Below are 18,722 nucleotides of genomic sequence, written 5' to 3'. Positions count from 1 at the left end.
ACTACCTTATGTATGTAAGTGTAACCTTTCTGTACACCACCCTGACAATAAAATTTAATTTTAAAAAATTATGCCAGATGTGGAGGCTCTCACCTGTAATCCTCCAGCCCAGACTCTTATCTCCACTTAACTACTAGTAAACGGGAAATGGGACTGTGACTTAAGGGGTAAGATGGTGGCTTTCAGCTGATGCTCAGGGACAATGCCCAGGCCCAGGGGTAGGACAGTAGCTTCGAGCTGAAATACTCTGGGACAGTGCCCAGGCCCAGAATTTAAGCCCCACAACCTCTCCCCCCCACACAAAAATATATATACGGTATAATGTCATAAAAAAAACATAGGGAAGTGCAATAAGAAGTACATTAATTTACTCACCCATATTTGCAGAGAGTCCACATACCAGGCCATTTTTGAAGCTCTAGAGCATGCCTGGTCTGTAATAAGAGACACTGGTCTAAGCTAAGATGGCCTCTCAAAAGAAAGGATAACTAAAGCAAGATCTAAGAAAGAGTCATTATTGATGAAGCAACAGATAGAGAATAAAAAGAGCAAGAATTATATAGGAATTAGTGGGATGATTACATTTAATGGGTTGTAATTATCTGTAGGAAAACAGTAAGGCTGTCTTAAAATGCCCATAAAAATCTTGGTAGCAGAAATTAACAGAGTAAGCCTGTACCAGAGGCTCACCCCTATAATTCTAGCTAACCAGGAAGCTGAGATCCTAGGACCCAGTTTGAAGGCGGCACGTGCAACAAATCTGAGAGACTCTTATCTCCAATGAGCCTGCAAAATGTCAGAAGTGGCTTAAGTGGTAGGGCTCCAGCCTGAAGCACTGAAAGCCAAGTAAGAGGATAAGACCTTGAGTTCAACCCAGTCCCAGCAAAGAAGCTAACAGAGTTAATCAAGTCCAATTTAAAAGTCCCCAAAGACTGTAGTATTTATCTAGGGTCACCCCCATACTCTGGCAGTTGGACACAAACATAGCCCCAGCTCCAGGTTGCTGCCCTATAATGACCTCCATTATTAATGGATTGGAAAGACTCAACTCTTGCCCCAAATTAGGCCCCTGAGATTACAGAGCAAAGCATCCCCAGGAAATTCCCCTTTAGAAAATCAGAGCTGGCCTACAATTTCCTATTAAAGGATTCCTTTTAGCATAGCAAAAGCAGCATTTGATTCCTTAAGTTGTATACAATCAACAACCACCTTCAGTTTGCAATGCTCCTTACATAAATGGTCTAATTTCTTCTAAGAACAAAGGTCATTGTGACACATTTTAAAGCCACTGACAATTGAGTTCTCATAGAGTCCTCTTAGGAACTTTGACCTAGGGTGACCTGCTCTCCTCTTCTCTTTGTCACATGAGGCTAGCGTTTCCTACTAGTGGAGGCAATGGTTGGATGATGTGTTAGAATACTTACCATAGCCAAGGGTTACCAAATAGTGGCTTATACAGCAGATGGTTAGACAAGAGTCTCTACTGGATGAGCTCTCATAGCCCTGGATGCTGAGAGTCTGACATCAAGCTGTGGGCAGACCTGGTATTTTTTGAGGCCTCCATTTGGTTATAGATGATCATATTCTGTGTTTTCCCATGCTGTTACTTCCATGTACAATTCTCCTCTTCTTATAAGACACTGTCATGACACATGTCATGAAATACTGAAAATTAGAACTGCAATATATCAATTTAGGGGAACACCATTCAGCGCATCACAGAATTGAGTTTAGAAAAATGTATCTACATGTCTTCACAGAGTCTGGCACAGAACAATGTCAGATAGCTGGTGGGTATCACTGACACAGATAGCATGGGGGGAAATTTGGGAAAGGGTGACCACAAGTTCTTTCCTATGTGCTACCAGGACAACTAGGGGATGGTATAATAGCCTAGTCTCTAATCCTACCTTGCTGCCTGAATGACCTGGGCAAGATTTTACTGCCTTCTTCTCAGTCATATGGAGACCCTGACCCTTCTCCCCGCAATAAGGCCTGTATTCCTTTTCTTCTCATACCATTATAATGTAAGTTCCCCAGCATTTACCATGCTGCAAACAGCACAGAAGTCCTGCTATTTTCAGAGTCACTTGATCACAGGGAGCTTAGCTTTCCTATCACTGTTTCTGAGCATGTGACTGGAAGTGACTCTAAAAAAAGACTCCCTTGCCTCCCTTTTCCTCTACTGCCGACCCTAGAAAGTGGGAGCTAGAAGTTTTCCAAGAACCAATGACTTATGACACTAACCATCACAGAAAACTGCACTAAAGGAGCTATGCTGATAAGGCCCATTTGATCCGAGATCAGCCATTAGTATTTAAGGCCAACTTCATTCCTCTGTCCTGCCTTGGCATGTCTGAGACAGCTAATCCTCTAGCAACAGGTGATAAGGCCAAATTATTACCTTTGAGGTAACTTTCTTGTTGAGCTGCTTGCTCAGTGAGATGCTACAGAGGTGGTTGGTTTTATTCCTTTTTTTTTTCTAAAGGTTTTATCAGTACATCCTATTTGTGGGCTCAGATAGCTCCTAAAGACTAGCTGTATTTGTTTCCTATTTGAGCTCAGTCAGATCAAGATAGTGAGGCTTAAAGAGATGAGTGAGCAGAAGAGAGATGCTTAAATGGTACTTTGCCTCTGAAAAAAAAAGAACAAGAGAAAGAAACAATGCTAATCTTTAGGTCTATGAGGCCTTAATGGGAAGACTATCTTTTGTGCCTCTTTATGAATGCTTATTTTGCATGCATATTTTTAAAAGATCCAGATCCATTGGAGAAAATTTGGAAAATCTTCCAGCATCAGCCAGGACAATAAATCTGTGGAAAACAAAGCAGGCCTGTACTCTGCCACAACAGAGAGCAGAATTACGACATCTGCATGGATATTAAGGAAGATTTCCAATTAATATAAAAAGAAAAGGTGGCCTGGTGTAGTGGCTCATGCCTGTAATACTAGCTACTCAGGAGGCTGAGATCCAAGGATCAAGGTTCAAAGCCATCCCGGCACAAAAGGACTTGAGACTCTTATCTCCAATTAACCTCTAGAAAATGGGAAGTGAGGCTTGGTTCACTCAAGGGTAGGACTGTAGCTTTGAGCTGAAGAGCTCAGGGACAGCGCCCAGGCCGAGTTCAAGCCCCATGACCACCCCCCTCAAAAAAGAAAAGTGTGATGGGATAGGACAGACTAAGTTCAAGCTCCTGCTCCATGACCTACTGGTTATTTGACCTTGGCAAAGTCATAACAGGGTCAAACTATGTAAGAGCTATTGGAGGGGGAGAGGCGATATGCAAGTAGCATATGGGTTGACATAAGAGAGGTTGTATTTCGTAAGTTATATATTTTTTTATTATCTTTAAGTAGTTATATAAGGGAGTTGGCATTCAAGAAAAGAAGTTTATGAACACAATGCATCTTGATCTATGACATCCCTTTCAGTGTTCTCCCCCTGTCTCTCCAAAACCAGCTCCTTCCCTCAATTTTCTCAATTTTGTGGCTGCATTTCCCCACCCCCTTTCTCTTTCCATGAATCTAACCCCTATTCATTGACCACCCCCATCTCTCAGATACCAGTTTCTGGCATTTATTTTGTTTAACACTCAAGTAGGATGGATGGGCACTAGCTGCATTAGATATTCAGAAATATGGGATTCAGCTGTCTAGGACGTAGTGGAGGAAGGGGAAGCAGACAGAAGGCACACCTGATGATCTCTGAATCTCTTCCAGGAAAATCGCAAGGCAGAATTAAGAATCCTTCTCCATTTTTTTTTATCTCTGTTGTTGTTGTTGCTGTTGTTGTTGGACCATGGTGCTACTTGAACATCTATTTACTTTATGTACCATTCTCCCTAGGGCCCATTAAACACAGCTATCCGGCCTCCACTGCCTTGCATAGCTGTCATTGTAGTCTAAAATGTTAAGGAGACAGGCCAGCCAAGCTAGCCAGGGCCTGCAGGCAGGCTTAGAATACTATCTTTCATCTTCCTGGAATTTCTGTAGTATTTACAGAGCAGAACATACCTCATCTCCAGTGGATTCTTAAGACCCTTCCCTGGTATGGGATATTTGCCAGCTTCAGACAACTGACCCTCTGAGGCATTAGAAAGTAGTGGTGTGACAAATTTTCCATCAATATTTTTTTTTGCCAGTCCTGGGATTGAGCTCAGGGCCTGAGCACTGTCCTTGGACTTTCTCAAGGCTAGAGCTCTATCACTTGAGCCTCAGCACCACTTCCAGCTTTTTTCTATGTATGTGGTACCAAAGAATCAAACCCGGGTCTTCATGCATGCTAGGCAAGCACTTTAATCACTAGGCCAAACTCCCGGCCCTCCATCAATATTTTTTAGGAAAGTAAAATCCCAGAGAGGCAGCCTGTGCCTGTTGCTCTAACACTAGACATCCCTGTGTCTCTGGGGTTTTACTTCTTCCTTGATCACATCCACTGACTGCTGCACATCACTTGACTACATGGTACCTGAGGCAACACATTCCTGGTTAGTCCTCACTGGACAGACTCCATCAATCACTACAGAATAGACAGAAATGCATGGGGGGAGGAAGAGGACTGGCCTATAGCAGCTTCACCCCATAAATTCTGATTTAGCTGCTGTTTAGCCAATATTATCTTTCCTCTGTTGAACTTTAAACATTTTGGATTTGATCTCCTGATAGCAGAATTGAGTGACTGAAAGCATGAAAGACAGGTAAGCAAATTCAGGCATTTATTATATGACACATAGGCTAGGCCCTGAGCCCAAACTTAGGACTAGTCTCAGGACTCCATGAGCCCTTTCCAAAAAAAAAATGCGTGTCATTTCCTTACTATATGCAGACATATATTCAATAATCAGACATAACACAGATTGTTTTTATATTTACTAATAAAATGATTTGAAAGAGAGAGAGGGTGAGATGAGGAGGGAGAGAGAGAGAGAGAAAGAGAGAGAGAGAGAGAGAGAGAGAGAGAGAGAGAGAGAGAGAGAGAGAGAGAGAGAGAGAGAGAGAGAGAAAGAGGAGGGCAAAGGTCTGAGCAACAGTTACAGCAACACTTTGCATCCATGGAATTGCCTTTTGCCTTCTTCATGGTAATCCTTATAACAACTGTATAAAATGTCTGCTACTACACCCTCTGTGTCACCAACACAGCTGCTAAGGCTCAGAGAAGTGGGCAAACTTACAAGAACTTCCAGAACAGGTTAGCTGAGGGATTGGAAATATGAACCTTAGGGGGGTTCTTTGACTTTGAAACAATTCTTCCCTTCCTTTATACTGGAAGTTCTCCTGAAAGAACTGGCTCTACAAGTGTGACCTGGGTCAATGTGCCATGCATTCAAGTGACAGACATTGTGATCAATGAAGAGATAAAACAGCCAGCCCAGAGACACAGGATGGCTAGGTCTAGAGGGGAACCTTTCTTACCTGAATGTGAGGTTCATTTCTCTACCTCACCTCCTTTCCTGTGAAATGGAGCTATGTGGTGGCCAGAGATGACATTAGATATATCCATGCAGCTAGCCAGTGTGGGGCTCCTCAGGGATTCAGGCCCTGAGCTGAAGGCCACTATGCTGATGGGGACCAGAGGAGCGCCTGCCCTCCTCAAAGTGCAACCTGTCCCTGTGTCAGGGCAGAAGCACTGACTACGAACCTGTGCAAGCTAAGCATTGTTATTGCTTGTTCTGGAAGCATGAGGATGCATTTTCCTAGGACAGCCACTTCTGGCCATCCTCTCTCTGGCTCCCTCATTTCTCAGATGTCTCATCAGCCCAACAGAATTTATACATGCCAGTGCTTTCAGAGCTTGTGACATAACCGAGTTTTTGTTTTGGGTTTTTTTAGCTCTCTGGCCTGGAAAATCCCAAAGGTGACTCAGACATATTTCAGGGAAAGTGACCAAAGATGAGGCCATTAAATACCTGGATTCTACACTCGTTGTAGCCTTCCAGGTCCTTCCCAGAGAAGGAGTAAGGGCCAGGGCTGAGAGAAAGGGCGCCTGATGAAGGAGTGGACTAGGTACTTGAGTTCTACTTGTCTCTGGGTTCTTGGCTAGCTGTGGGTCTTTGGGTAAGTCCCTCCAAGTTTCCCTCTCCTCATCCATGAAAGTGGGTAGAATTTCAAGCCTTCCTCTGCCTTCACCTCCCCCCATTACTGCAACATGTGACAGAGTGGGGAAGTACTGTATTGTGCAATGATTACCTACATAACGATATCCATTCATGCTCTGTGTATTGAGCACAAAATTTATGTCAAAAATACACAAAATGACCTCTGCCATTCAGAAACCTGCAGGGTGAGGGTAGGGGGAAAAGGATCAGAAGTTGGGGCTGCTTCTGGCACAAGGATGCCATGGTGACAAGGCAGGAAGAAAGTGGGAGGTAAATACTCTTATCACTTCCTCCTCCTTTCCTCCTCTTGCTGGGCAGGCTCCACTGGCTGGATCCCACTGGAACAGTAACATAAATGGAGCCATGACACATCAGATATGGGTCAGGGTTTTGGGGACACAAAGCAGAGACAGCAGGGTGGATGGCGGACTGGTAGACTGGCAGGACTAGTGTGAGGACCTGTGTTCAGGGATGTATTTTTCTTTTTGCCAGTCCTGGAGCTTGAACTCAGTCTTGGGCACTGTCCTTGGGCTTTCTCAAGGCTAGCACTCTACCATTTAAGGCACAGCATCACTTTTAGCTTTTTTTCTGTGTATTTAGTACTGAGGAATAGAACCCAGGGCTTCGTGCATGCTAGGCAAGCACTCTACAACTAGGCCATACTCCCAGCCCCAAGGGGATATATTCTCTTTTTTGGGGGTGGTGTGACATCCACTGAAGACAGAGGGCTCTGATTGTGACTCAGTGACAGATGAAAGCAGGGGAGATTGAAGGTGGGTGACTAGCTAAAACAAGCATCCGGGTAGAAGGGGAGACAGGCCTGACCCATCCTGAGAAATTTGTCTCATTAAGGAAAGATCTTCCCAAACCTCAAGAAATTGCAGAGTCTGGAGTATATAGCTCAGTGACAGAACTCTTGCTTAGCATGTGTGATATTTTTAATACATAATGACAGAAAGAAAGGAAAAGAGAGAGAAGAAGGAAGGAAGGAAGGAAGGAAGGAAGGAAGGAAGGAAGGAAGGAAGGAAGGAAAAAAGGAAGAGGAAGGAAGGAAGGAAGGAAGAAAAAAAGAAACTTTTCTTCTTTTCCCTTCCTACCTCCTTTGAAACACATAGACAATGGACAAATGTATGCTACCCCCACCTTCACAAAAAGAAGTACAACAAAAACACACAACCTAGCATTTATCCCCGGGGCTGCCAAAGGCTGATTCAGATTCAAGCTCAGGAGTTCCGTATCCTCCAAGCACTGATATTCCCTGGGATCCTCACTGTGTGATATCCTTTGCACTCTCCAAACAACATTGCTCTCACAAACAGTATGAAGAGCAAATGGATTCAACCATTCACCCAGTGCTTCTATAGGAAATAAGCAACATAGCCTGGACATGCCTCCAGTTCTGTTGCTGAAACAGCATACCTGAGGCTGGGGATTAGAGGGTGGGGGGATAATTTGTTTAAAAAAAATAAGTTTATCTAGCTCCTCATTTTGGAAAGTAAAAGTCCAAGTAGTATGGCACGGTGCTAGCCAGAACTACCTAACTATGTCACATCATGGCGAATGTCTTTGTGATGGAAGCATGGACAGGAGAAAGAGATAAAGAGAGATCATGTCATGAAACCAGAATCCAAGGACAGGAAAAGGCTAGCACTTTTTTCGGTATCATTCTTGGGGCTTGTATTCAGGGCCTGGGACCTATCCCTGATCTTTTTATTCCTTGAAAGTTAGCACTCTCCCACTGGAGCTACAGATCCACTTGTGGCGTTTTGGTGGTTAAATAGAAATACGAAGCTCACAGATTTTCCTGCCAGAGCTGGCTTCCCAAACACGATCCACTCAGCCTCCTGAGTAATTACAATTTCAGGCATGAGCCACCAACACTTTGCTTAGCACACTCTTTTTACAACAGCCCATACAGCCCTTTCTTTATAACTTACCAAAATCCCACAAGATGGCATCCCTAAAAACTTAATATTAGACTCCATCTGCTCCCCACATATGTCTGTCTGTCTTTCCTCCTTCTCCTCCTCCTCCTTATCCTCCTCCTCCAACTTTTCTTCTTCTTCTTCTTCTTCTTCTTCTTCTTCTTCTTCTTCTTCTTCTTCTTCTCCTCCTCCTCCTCCTCCTCCTCCTCCTTCTTCTTCTTCTTCTTCTTCCTTTTTAAAGATGGAATCTGAAAGACATTTTTGCCCACGCTACCACACTCCTTTCAGATCCCAGCCTCTCGAGTAGCTAGGATCACAAGCATGAACCACTGGCTTAAGCTCTACTTCTCAAAAGTTTCACTATCCCCCCTCTTTCCCATACCGAGGACCAGCTTGAGACCTTCTCCAACCATAATCAAACTACAACAGCCAGGACTTCATGTCTGCCTGACCATGAGCTCATCCTACTCTGACTGCAAGAGTTGACTAGCTCCAGATTTCTGAGTCTTAGACTTTGATCCAAGTACTCTCAGCACAGAGCATCTCCTGTAGGGTTCCCAACAAGCAAATGTGGACATAAAACGTCTCCTCACAACACAGGAAACCTATTGAGTTGTTGAAGCCTTGCTGACCTGGCATCTCAATGGCAGATGGGTCTGCTAGTCCCCTCTTTAGTGAGCCTTCTGAATATCTGACACTGTCTAGTTACCTAAATGGCTTAGATGCGTCCCATGCACTTTAAGCCAAGCATTATTTTCCACTTATTATAGTAAATTACCACAAAATCCTGAGTTGTGAGAACTATGAACACCCCCATTTCACAGAGGAGGAAACTGGTTAACATACATCACTGAAGGGACAGAGCTGGATCAGAACTCATCAGAGTGGTCCGGCCCTCCACCCATGGTTTAACCTCCTCAAATGTCCTTTGTCTGAGCTGGAAAGTCCCAAAGTGCATGTATTCCTAGCCTCACTGTAAAAAGGAGGGTGATGGACAGATGGTCTAGGTCAGTGACAGCTGGACTGGATGCCTGAGCCTCAGTCTGGGCTTTGACCCTGTGCATATGCACTGTGCAAACTTTGTCCATCACTGGTTAGAGGAGGCTGGGTTTCTCATGAGCAGCTTCTTCATGCTGTGGTGATCACTCTCCATAAAGCCAATTGGCAAGGCCCAGAAGTCTCTTGCTAACAATTCATATTCTTCACATCCTGCAAGCAACATCTTGTAGGAGTCCTGAAGCTGTGGCTAGGGGAATAACCAAGGCTAGCAGCATTTCCAGAGACAGGAAAGTCCCAGGCTCCCTATGCCTCAGCTCCTCCTCAGCCCACCAGAACAAGCTGTAGAACCCACAGGAGCTTTTCTTTTCTTTTCCTGAGACTCTCAAGTTGACCCATAGGTAGTCTGAGGAAAAGGGGGCCAGGTATCATAATCCCCTAACCACCTCTACCCCCAATTTCTCTGTAGATGAAAACTTTGAGGATAAAAAAACAAGGGACCTTATCCAAAAAAAAATGGAGGAGAGAGAGAAAGAGAGAGACTGTAAGCCCCACTGGAGGGTCAAAGGCTGGCAAGATCCAAAACCTGTCCACTCAGTATTCCAGTTCTTTCTGTTATACCTTGTAGGAAACTCCCAACTCTTAGTTTGCCCTGAGTAGATATGTTTACTTTTTAAAAAATGTTTTGCTTTGCACTATTCTTAAAATTCTGAACAATCATAAATGTCCCTTCAGAAACATATTTTGCAGAATAAAGAAAATAATAGCTCAGTCCCTTAGTTAATCTATTTACCTCAGAACAACCAGGCCAACAACCAAACTTGTCCCCTCCATCTCTTTTGGGGACTTGAAGGAGGTATGTTTAGGAAATATGAAATCACTTCAGTGGGCCACATGCTTTAAGGTTATATTTTACAACAGTCTAGTGAGGTAAACTCAAGCGCCTGTTGTATAGCCTGGCTGTGTCACTACTGGACTAATGACATTCACATCATTTTTACAGTGAGTAAACCAGGGCTGGATTGAAGTCCCCCAACGCCCCCCTGCCACATACACACATACACACACAGACTATGTGAGCTCAAAGCTCTTTATCCCCTCCAAGTTTCTTTTCTCCCCACATATGAAGTGGTCATCATACTTACCTCGCACACTGAATAAGGAAGACTGAATAAAGTGCCCAGAACACAATAGTACTCAGAAAATGTTATCCTTGTTATTTTTTCACCTCTTCCTGCCAGGGATTACCTTATAGAAAAGGTACTTAACCCTTGAGGTTTGTTTTCCAAACACAGAATCTATAAGTGAGCATCAAAAGGATCCTAATAGATTCCAGATGAAAAATTCATAGTAGATTTGTCATGATTGGTGTGATACTGTGGGTAATATAATCAAAGGACTTGTGGGAGCTACTAGGGGGCCACAAACGTTTTTTTCCTCCTTGATGAACTTGGAGAATACAGCCTGTGGCTGGTAGCCAATATCTTGCTACTGTGTGGGAACTGAAAATGGAAACAAAGTGGAGGGGAAAGACCTGAGAGAGACAAAGTTCACATGACTCATTGAGACCTTCCCGTTCCACTCCAAGCACTAAAATTATATGAGTGAGTATATAAAGAATGGGAAGTGTGGTTTGGGGTTATGGATCTCTTTCTAGTTAAGGAATCTCAATTGCCACAGAGTAATTAAAAGAGCAGAAGAATCCAGGCACAATGGCCAAGGCCTGTAATTCTAGCTGTTAGGAGGCTGGGATCAGGAGGATCATGGCTCAAGGCTAATCCTAGACAGAAAAGTCCTTGAGACGCTATCTCAGTGGTAGAAGCTGGGATGAAGTTGCCATCCCAGCTATGAAGGGAAGCCTAAAATCATTAAATTAAAGTCCATCTATGGGCCGGGCACAGTGGCTCACGCCTGTAATCCTAGCCACTGAGGAGGCTGAGATCTGAGGATGGCGGTTCAAAGCAAACCCCGCATTAAAGACTGTGTGACTTTTATCTCCAATTGACCACTAGAAAATGGAAGTGGGGCTGTGATTCAAGGGGTAGGGCGGTAGCCTTGAGCTGAAGAGCTCAGGGACAGTGCCCAGTCCAAGAGTTCAAGCTGCATGACCAACACAATAAATAAATAAATAAATAAATAAATAAATAAATAAATAAATAAATAAATAAATAAATTCCATCTATGTACCTAAGCAGGAAATGAGACCCTGGTTATTTAAAAAAAAATGACCAGTGTAAAAAAATGATCAGTGTATAAAAGGGCTAAAAGTATAACTCAGTGGTAGAGTACCTTACTAAGCATGTGGCCCCAAATTCAAACCCATGTATTATCAGAGAGAGAGGGAGAAAGGAAGAGAGAGAGAGAGAGACAGAGACAGAGACAAAGACTGAGACAGAGACAGAGAGAAGATATACTAGCTTTTTGAGTGAAAAATGTTGAAAGTACACTGAAAATACATAGGGTATTTCAGCTGGCTATGGAAATGTGTCATTTCTTAAACTAGATAATGGCTATTTGGATGTTTCTGATGCTGTTCTTTTTATTATTTGTTTATTTTTGGTGCTGGTTCTTGAGTTTGTATTTCTCAAGGGTAGTTCTCTACAATTTAATCTACAAGATTTTTCAAATTTTATTTTATTTTACTTTATTAACAAGTTTTCGTTGGAGATAAGAGCCTTGTGGACTTTCCTGCCCAAGCTGGTTTCAAATAACAATCCTTAAATCTCAGATGTCTGAATAGCTAGGATTATAGACCATGAGCCACTGGTGCTTGCCTTGAATTCTTTTCTTTAGGCCTTGATATATTTCACAATACATTTTTAATTCTACCTAAGGAATGCAACATATATATATATATATATATATATATATCCTGAGGACAAATAATTGTCTAAAAGCAGATACATGTAAAAATGAACTTGCTTGGGAGAGTGAGTATTCTTTCACTGTCTCATATCATAGTGACTTAAGGTTATAGTCAACTAACTTTTAAAATAAGAAAAACAAAATTATTTTAGCTTTGAAGTACTATAGTGTGACGTTCAGAGGCACACTATATTTTATGCAAGGGTTGGAGTATACAAAGGTATAAAGTACAGCTATCACTTATGCATCAAGACTTCAGAGTGTGATAGGTACTGAATAAGAAGATTAAAAACAAATATGAGAACCTCTTTTTCTGATGTAAAGAAATCAGAGTGTCTCAATTCTGTTATATTAGAACTCAGAAGTTAGAATTGGAAGGTAAGAGTTTGAGGTCTGTCTGGGTAAAAAATAAAATAAAATTCAGGAGACCCTATCTTAGTAAATAAACCAGGGTTACTCTGGCACACCTATGATCATGATCCCAGCTCTGAATTAGGCATAGGTAGGAGAATCATGTTCTGAGACAGGTCTAGGAAAAGTCTAGAAGTCTTATCTGAAAAATAAAGCAAAGGGGCTAGAAGCATGGCTCAAATGGCAGAGTGCCCTTCTAGCTAGTGTGAGTCCTTGAATACAAATTCCAGGACTACCCTTCCCCCCACGGAGGGAGGGAGAGAGAGAGAGAAAGACAGAGATAGAGACAGAGAGAGAGAAGAAATTGAAGTGACCTAGCTATCTGATTCAGGAAGATTTCCTTTTATAATCATATAAACATTCTATCTCCTCCTGAGGAGTCATTCAATGTGAGTCTACATGGGCCAAACAATTTACTGGGAAATTTTAATGTCTTCTCATTTAATTCTTAAAAAAATAATAAACTCAGATATGATTCTTATATTTTATACACAAAGAAATCAAGATTAAGAAACACAGTCAAGCATTGGCAGCTCACGCCTGGAATCCTAGCTAGTAAGGAGGTTGAGAACTGAAGATCAGGGTTGGAAGCCAGGCCAGGCAGCAAAGGTTGTGAGATTCTTATCTCTGAGTAACCACCAAAAATCCAGAAGAGGAGCTGAGGCTCAAGTGATGAGCTAAAAAGCTTAGGGATAACACACAGACCTTGAGTTCAAACCTCAGGACTCGTACTCATGCAAGTGTGCGCGCACACGCGCGCGCGCACACACACACACACACACACACACGCACACCAAGTCACAGGACCAAATTCAGCTCAATGTTTGATCAGCCTGACTTCAAAGCCACAGTCTCTACTCTACCTTCGAGCTAGATCAGCCCCTATTTCTGCTCTGGAGGCCAGTGGGTAACAAATGACTAATAATTCTCACCTCAAGTTTCCAAGTCTCCAACCTCAGGATCCTTGGCGTCTCAGGCTTTCTAAAATTAAGTTGATCTCTTCCTTCCTCACCTTGAGCCAGTTTTAAATATAGGCTCTCTTGTCCATCTTCCGTGCTCGATGGTGTTTCCTCTACACTTCATGGACATCCAGCCCCAGCAGTAGTTTTCCTAATGCCCTCTTGACTTCCTTTTGGAGTCTAAGCTGTTACTCATTTTGGACCCTGTATCTTGTGAATTTGGACGTCATCCCCCTTCCCTGACGCAGAACAGGAAAAGCCTCCTAAGATTTTATTCAGCCCTTATAGACCAGGCTCTGAGATGTCACATGAACCCTATAACTTGGCCTGGAATGGATTTCCTCCTGGCAACGGGATAATGGAGAGAGGATAAACTTTGGGCCCAGTTAGACTTGGATTTCATCCTACCTGTGAAATATTTCTGGATCTGGGTTTCCTTGTTTCTATAATCCAGGCGATAATATATCTTTTCCAAGCCAAATATGAAAGTTAATTAAGTGGAACTGATATAAGTATTTGACTCCTTGGCACCCAGGAATTTTAAAGTAACTGTTATTATCTTCCCTCTCTGGGCTAATAAAATCTCATATCTTCCCCTTATCACTACAGAGTATTAACAGCAATTATAATTATGCATATAATCACATAGCCTAAGAAATATAATACAAACGTCTAGGACAGAAGTTTGAATCTCTGCTCTACTTAAACCTTTTTCAACTTGTTTCCTCGAGTCATGTGAGTTTTAAGATTTCACTGACCGTGACTGTATATAGAGATTCCCTTCTTGAATCCTTGCTTGTTAACCATGTCATTTGAAATATGAGGTAAAAATCAATGTTAATAAATTCTTTAACAAAACAAGATTTCACTGACCGTATGGGTTAACTCATTATAAGAATGCCTTGCACATTGCAAGCATGGAGTATCTGTGAGCCATCGTAATTATGCTACCTTCAACTGAGCTCTTTTAAATCCCAGGCTCTGTTAAACTCTTGCACACTCTTCCACGTTACGTTCACAGTGGTCTGGCTCATGCTATTCCTACTGTACCATTGAACTGGGGAAACTGAGCTTCGCAGTGGGAAGATTAGCTGACTCATAGCTAGGAGGTAACAAAGGCTGGGTCCATGTCAGGCAGCTGACACCACTACATCCTCTTCATCCACTGTTAAGTTATCTCTCCTGACTTCCAGTTCCTTCTCCAAGGGGCCCCATTGGCTCCTTCCTACCCTGATATCTCAGGGACATTTCCACATTAATCTTGGTTTCCTTTGCTATTTATGTCCTGCTACCTTTCCCATATGTTGTCACAAGAGTTCGTTAGTCAGAAATTATGTCTCCCTGGTTATAAGCCTAAGAGGAAACATTCAGAACATTCTGGAACCTCTATCCACCCATCCTTGACTTCACTCCTGAATGATAACCTGTTTATCAGAGCACAAAAGGAAACCTATTGTTAGCTTACAAATGAAAAATGGCCAGATTAGAAGGCCTGCTGGAAGACATGGGCCTCTCCGGCCTGCTGAGTAAGCTGGTGAAACGTACATGACCCTCGTGAACAGGAGGCACAGATCCACACTGCTGCCATGTCAGCCCTGCTTGCTGCTGGGAATTAGATCCTCGAGGAACAAGGGTGCATTGCCACAGAAGTACTGATGCATTCACTTAACAAGCAGAACAAATTCAAACCTCAGCAGCCACCATTCTCCTAGTGGTCAGGACGACGTGGCTCAAATAAGTGACTCCATGGTACCACACTGCTAACCATGCCAGCCTTGTGGTACTTAGTACCAAAAAATACCAGAGATGCTGCTGTGCCCCAAGTCAGCAATAATTGTACACACACACACACACACACACACACACACACACACACACTCACACATGGTTGAAAACAAAATAAACCAGAAGGAAGAAAAAAAGGAAAAAGAAGGAAGGAAGGGAGGAAGGAAGGAAGTAGGCAAGGAAGGAAGGAAGGAAGGAAGGAAGGAAGGAAGGAAGGAAGGAAGGAAGGACAAAATATCTAGGCATATCCCTAAACTCCTTTTTTCCTTAAGAACTGCAATTTTTTTATAAAGTCCCTTTCCCCTTAAGATCATAACCTTTCCAAAAGGGTGGCGTTGGAAGAGGATAGAATGATGATAAATCTACCAACCACAGCAGCCCCCGCCATTAATTCTGTAATGAGAAACACATGGAAGTGGAGGAGGAGGTAGAAATAGAGATGGTAAGGAATGGAGACAGAGTTCCTGACATTCACACCCCACCTCTGGTGTGGACAGGGATTTGTTGTGGAGCTGAAACAGCCCAGCATTCCCCACAGAAGATTGGTGAGAACAGAACTCCTGTCAGGCCCTCTGGGAAGTCTGAGGCAAAGGTAACAAAGAGGAGGAGTCACTGTTGCTCTGACTTCAACCCCAGCCGTCCATATTGCCTAACAGTCTGCTGTTTTGTCTCTGGGACTCTGTGCAAACTTTAAATGAAGGGATTTGATCTGGAGAGGTCAAGGTCCCCAGGATCAACTGCCCTCTCCTTGTGTGAAGTAGAAATCTTTGAAGCTTATCAAGCATCTTATGGTATGCTATCTCCAGACTGGTTTTAAAATGGAGGTATTCCCTTGTCTTTCTAAGATATCTTCCACTCTGTGGAATAACCTGTCATTCATCTAGGGGAAAAACTCAGTATTTTCATTTTGTCTTGGTGTCATCCCTGTGTACAAATAATGAGCAAAGGCAGCTGGCTATATTTAAAAGAAATGTCTTGCCAGGGGCAGGAGTATGGCCTAGTGGTAGAGTGCTTGCCTAGCATGCATGAAGCCCAAGGTTTGATTCCTCAGTACCACATACACCTCAATAAATAAATATTTAAAAAAAAAATGTCTGGCCAGTGTCACTTTCTCTCCATGCCTGGAGCACCTGTGCTAGCTGGGGCCCAAAAATTCTCTCCTATCTTCTCATTATAGCTGCTCACTCTTCTCCCTTCCCCGCTGCCAAGAAGGATCTTCCTGCCCAATTCATCTGATTAAGGCAGTCCACTGCTCTGACAGTTGGATGCCTTTTTCCCTTAGAACATGTTCTTTCCTTTCTCTCCCTCTCCCTCTCCCTCCCCCTCTCCCTCCCTGTCCCTCTCTCTCTCCCTTCCCCCCTCTCTCTTTCTCTCTCCAATTCCTGGGGCTTAAACTCTGTCCCTGAACACCTTCTATTCAAGGCTAACATTCTACCACATGAGTCACAGCGCCACTTCTGGCTTTTACTGTATATGTGGTACTTAGGAATCGAACCCAGGGCTTCATACATGCTAGATGAGCACTCTATCACTAAGTTACGTTCCTAGCCCCTGTCTTTATCAGGGGACACAAGCCCCTGTATAACCAAACCTATAGTCTCATCTCCATATATTTCTGCCTTCCCTTTTTCCCCTTTCTTTCTCTTCAGAAGTTTTCTTGATTTTCAGCTAAAACTATGTAATGCAATTACTGACCAAGCCTCTCTCATTCTCCTTCTCCTACTCTCTCTCTCTCTCTCTCTCTCTCTCTCTCTCTCTCTCTCTCTCTCTCTCTCTCTCTCTCTCTCTCTCTTTCTCTCTCTCTGCATCTGTCTGTCTGTCTGTCTGTCTGTCTCTATCATGCTACTCCTTGCTTCTGGAATGCCCTTTCCCTTACCATTGCCTCTGCCAACACCTTCTCATTGTTTGTGCTATTCCTCCTTCCCTGCCCCTTTGTCAGCTCCCTGCAGCCCTCTATAGCTGCACTGTGCACTCAGAGCAAGTTATCTATCTATGTGGCTTGCTTCTTATTCAACTATGAATTCCTTACAGGCCAGGACTCTGTTTCTTTCATCTCTATATCACTTGTTGCCAGGCAAAGCTCCAGAGGAAGAAGAAGAAGAGAATGAAGGGGAGGAGGAAAAAAGAGGAGGAGGAGGAAGATTGCTGAAGAGGGAGAGAGAGAGGCCTAGGGAAACTTAACGTTTGAGGATACATTGAGTGGCTGAGTATGTATGCTTATGGTAAGCATAGGAACTGCACAATGAGCACAGGTTCAGTAAACAGATGGCTGCCCCTGTCAGGTAGAGATGTCTATTAGGTACTGGGTTACTGAATCCATCTCTGGGATTCAAGAAGGCCTTCTGGCAAAGTATCATTTCATCATGGACCAAGGAAATTCCTCAGAAGGAGATCCAGTGAAGCTGGATCCCTACAATAAGAGAACAGATGAGGCCTTGCATATGACAAAGGAAAGTTTCCAGAGAGATGGGAGCTCTTTCACAGATTATAGTGTCACTAAACTTAGGCAAAGAGCACTTTGGGAAGAAGGAGTGATGTCAAAGGGAAGCAGTCCTCCCTTTCTAAACAACTGGTCAGGCCTTTTATCACCTAGCCCCTGCCTGTCCTCACAGAGGTGCCAGCCTGTTCCCAGGGTTTGGGTCCCTTGAACAGGCCACACCATTTCAGCCCTCCCACCCTTTTGCTCAGCTCCTCCCTCTACAGTAAGGTCCACACTCAAGCATCTAAAATTGTCACCATCCATCAAATGCTATCTTTAGCTTTTGTCCCTTCAGTCTTCCTAACCTGCTGCAACCCAGGGGTGAGGGTAAGGATGGACTAGCCCCTCCCCCCCTTAGGCTGCCACTAACTCTTACATGTCAACTGTAATGATATTTTGTTGCTGTTTTCCATGCCTATCATCTCCACAAATCTGAGTTGTCTAAAGGCATTATCTATCTCTGTGCTAGGGGTATTATCTCTCTCTGTGCTGTCAAGGCCAAACACAGGGTCAGGCATAAAATCTAAATTCTAAATATTTTTCTGAGTGAGAACAAATGAAGGACTTTGCTCATCAACATCTCTCAGAGAACATGCCAATACAAGGGCAAACCACCAAATCTAGGTTAATGGAAGGTTATTCTGTATTGGGTTTTGGTTAAGTGAGGTTCCCTTGAACATGCCTGAGTTAATATTACACAGGATGTTGCAGGTGACTCTTGCCCTGGCCTCTATGAGCTCCTGATTGTGGCTACAAATAAACTGATCTCACTGAGGGGAGGGAGCAGGTTTGGGGTTTATATAGAAACAATCCATTTGTATCAACACTGCCAAATTGCCTTGCCCTTACTCCCACTGCATGAGGGGCGTCTCATAAATGCTAAATAATCAGAATGACCATACTCTAGGGGGTGTCAGTAGCCATAAAAGCTGAGGTTTTTTTTTATGGATACTTCCCACATCTCCAGGTGGGTGGTTAGAAACTGAGCAGGCCTGATGGTCAGAGGTTTCCATACAGGCTGGATGGAGAGACCTATAAGCTTGGGTGGCAAGGAGCTCCAATCACAGGCAGGGACGCCCAACCATTGATTGATAGAGGAAGGCCACCCACACTCTGCCTTCTGGAATCCATTGGTGAGTCATGGGCCAAAGGATTATGTCTTCAATATGGGCCATTGGGCCTGATACTAAGGCATTTCCTGCTCACA

Source organism: Megascapheus bottae, chromosome 6 (genome assembly GCF_031878675.1).
Source record: "Megascapheus bottae isolate mThoBot1 chromosome 6, mThoBot2.hap1, whole genome shotgun sequence".
Lineage (NCBI taxonomy): Eukaryota > Metazoa > Chordata > Mammalia > Rodentia > Geomyidae > Megascapheus > Megascapheus bottae.
The sequence above is the reverse complement of the archived record's forward strand: the minus strand, read 5'-3'. Positions refer to the sequence as shown.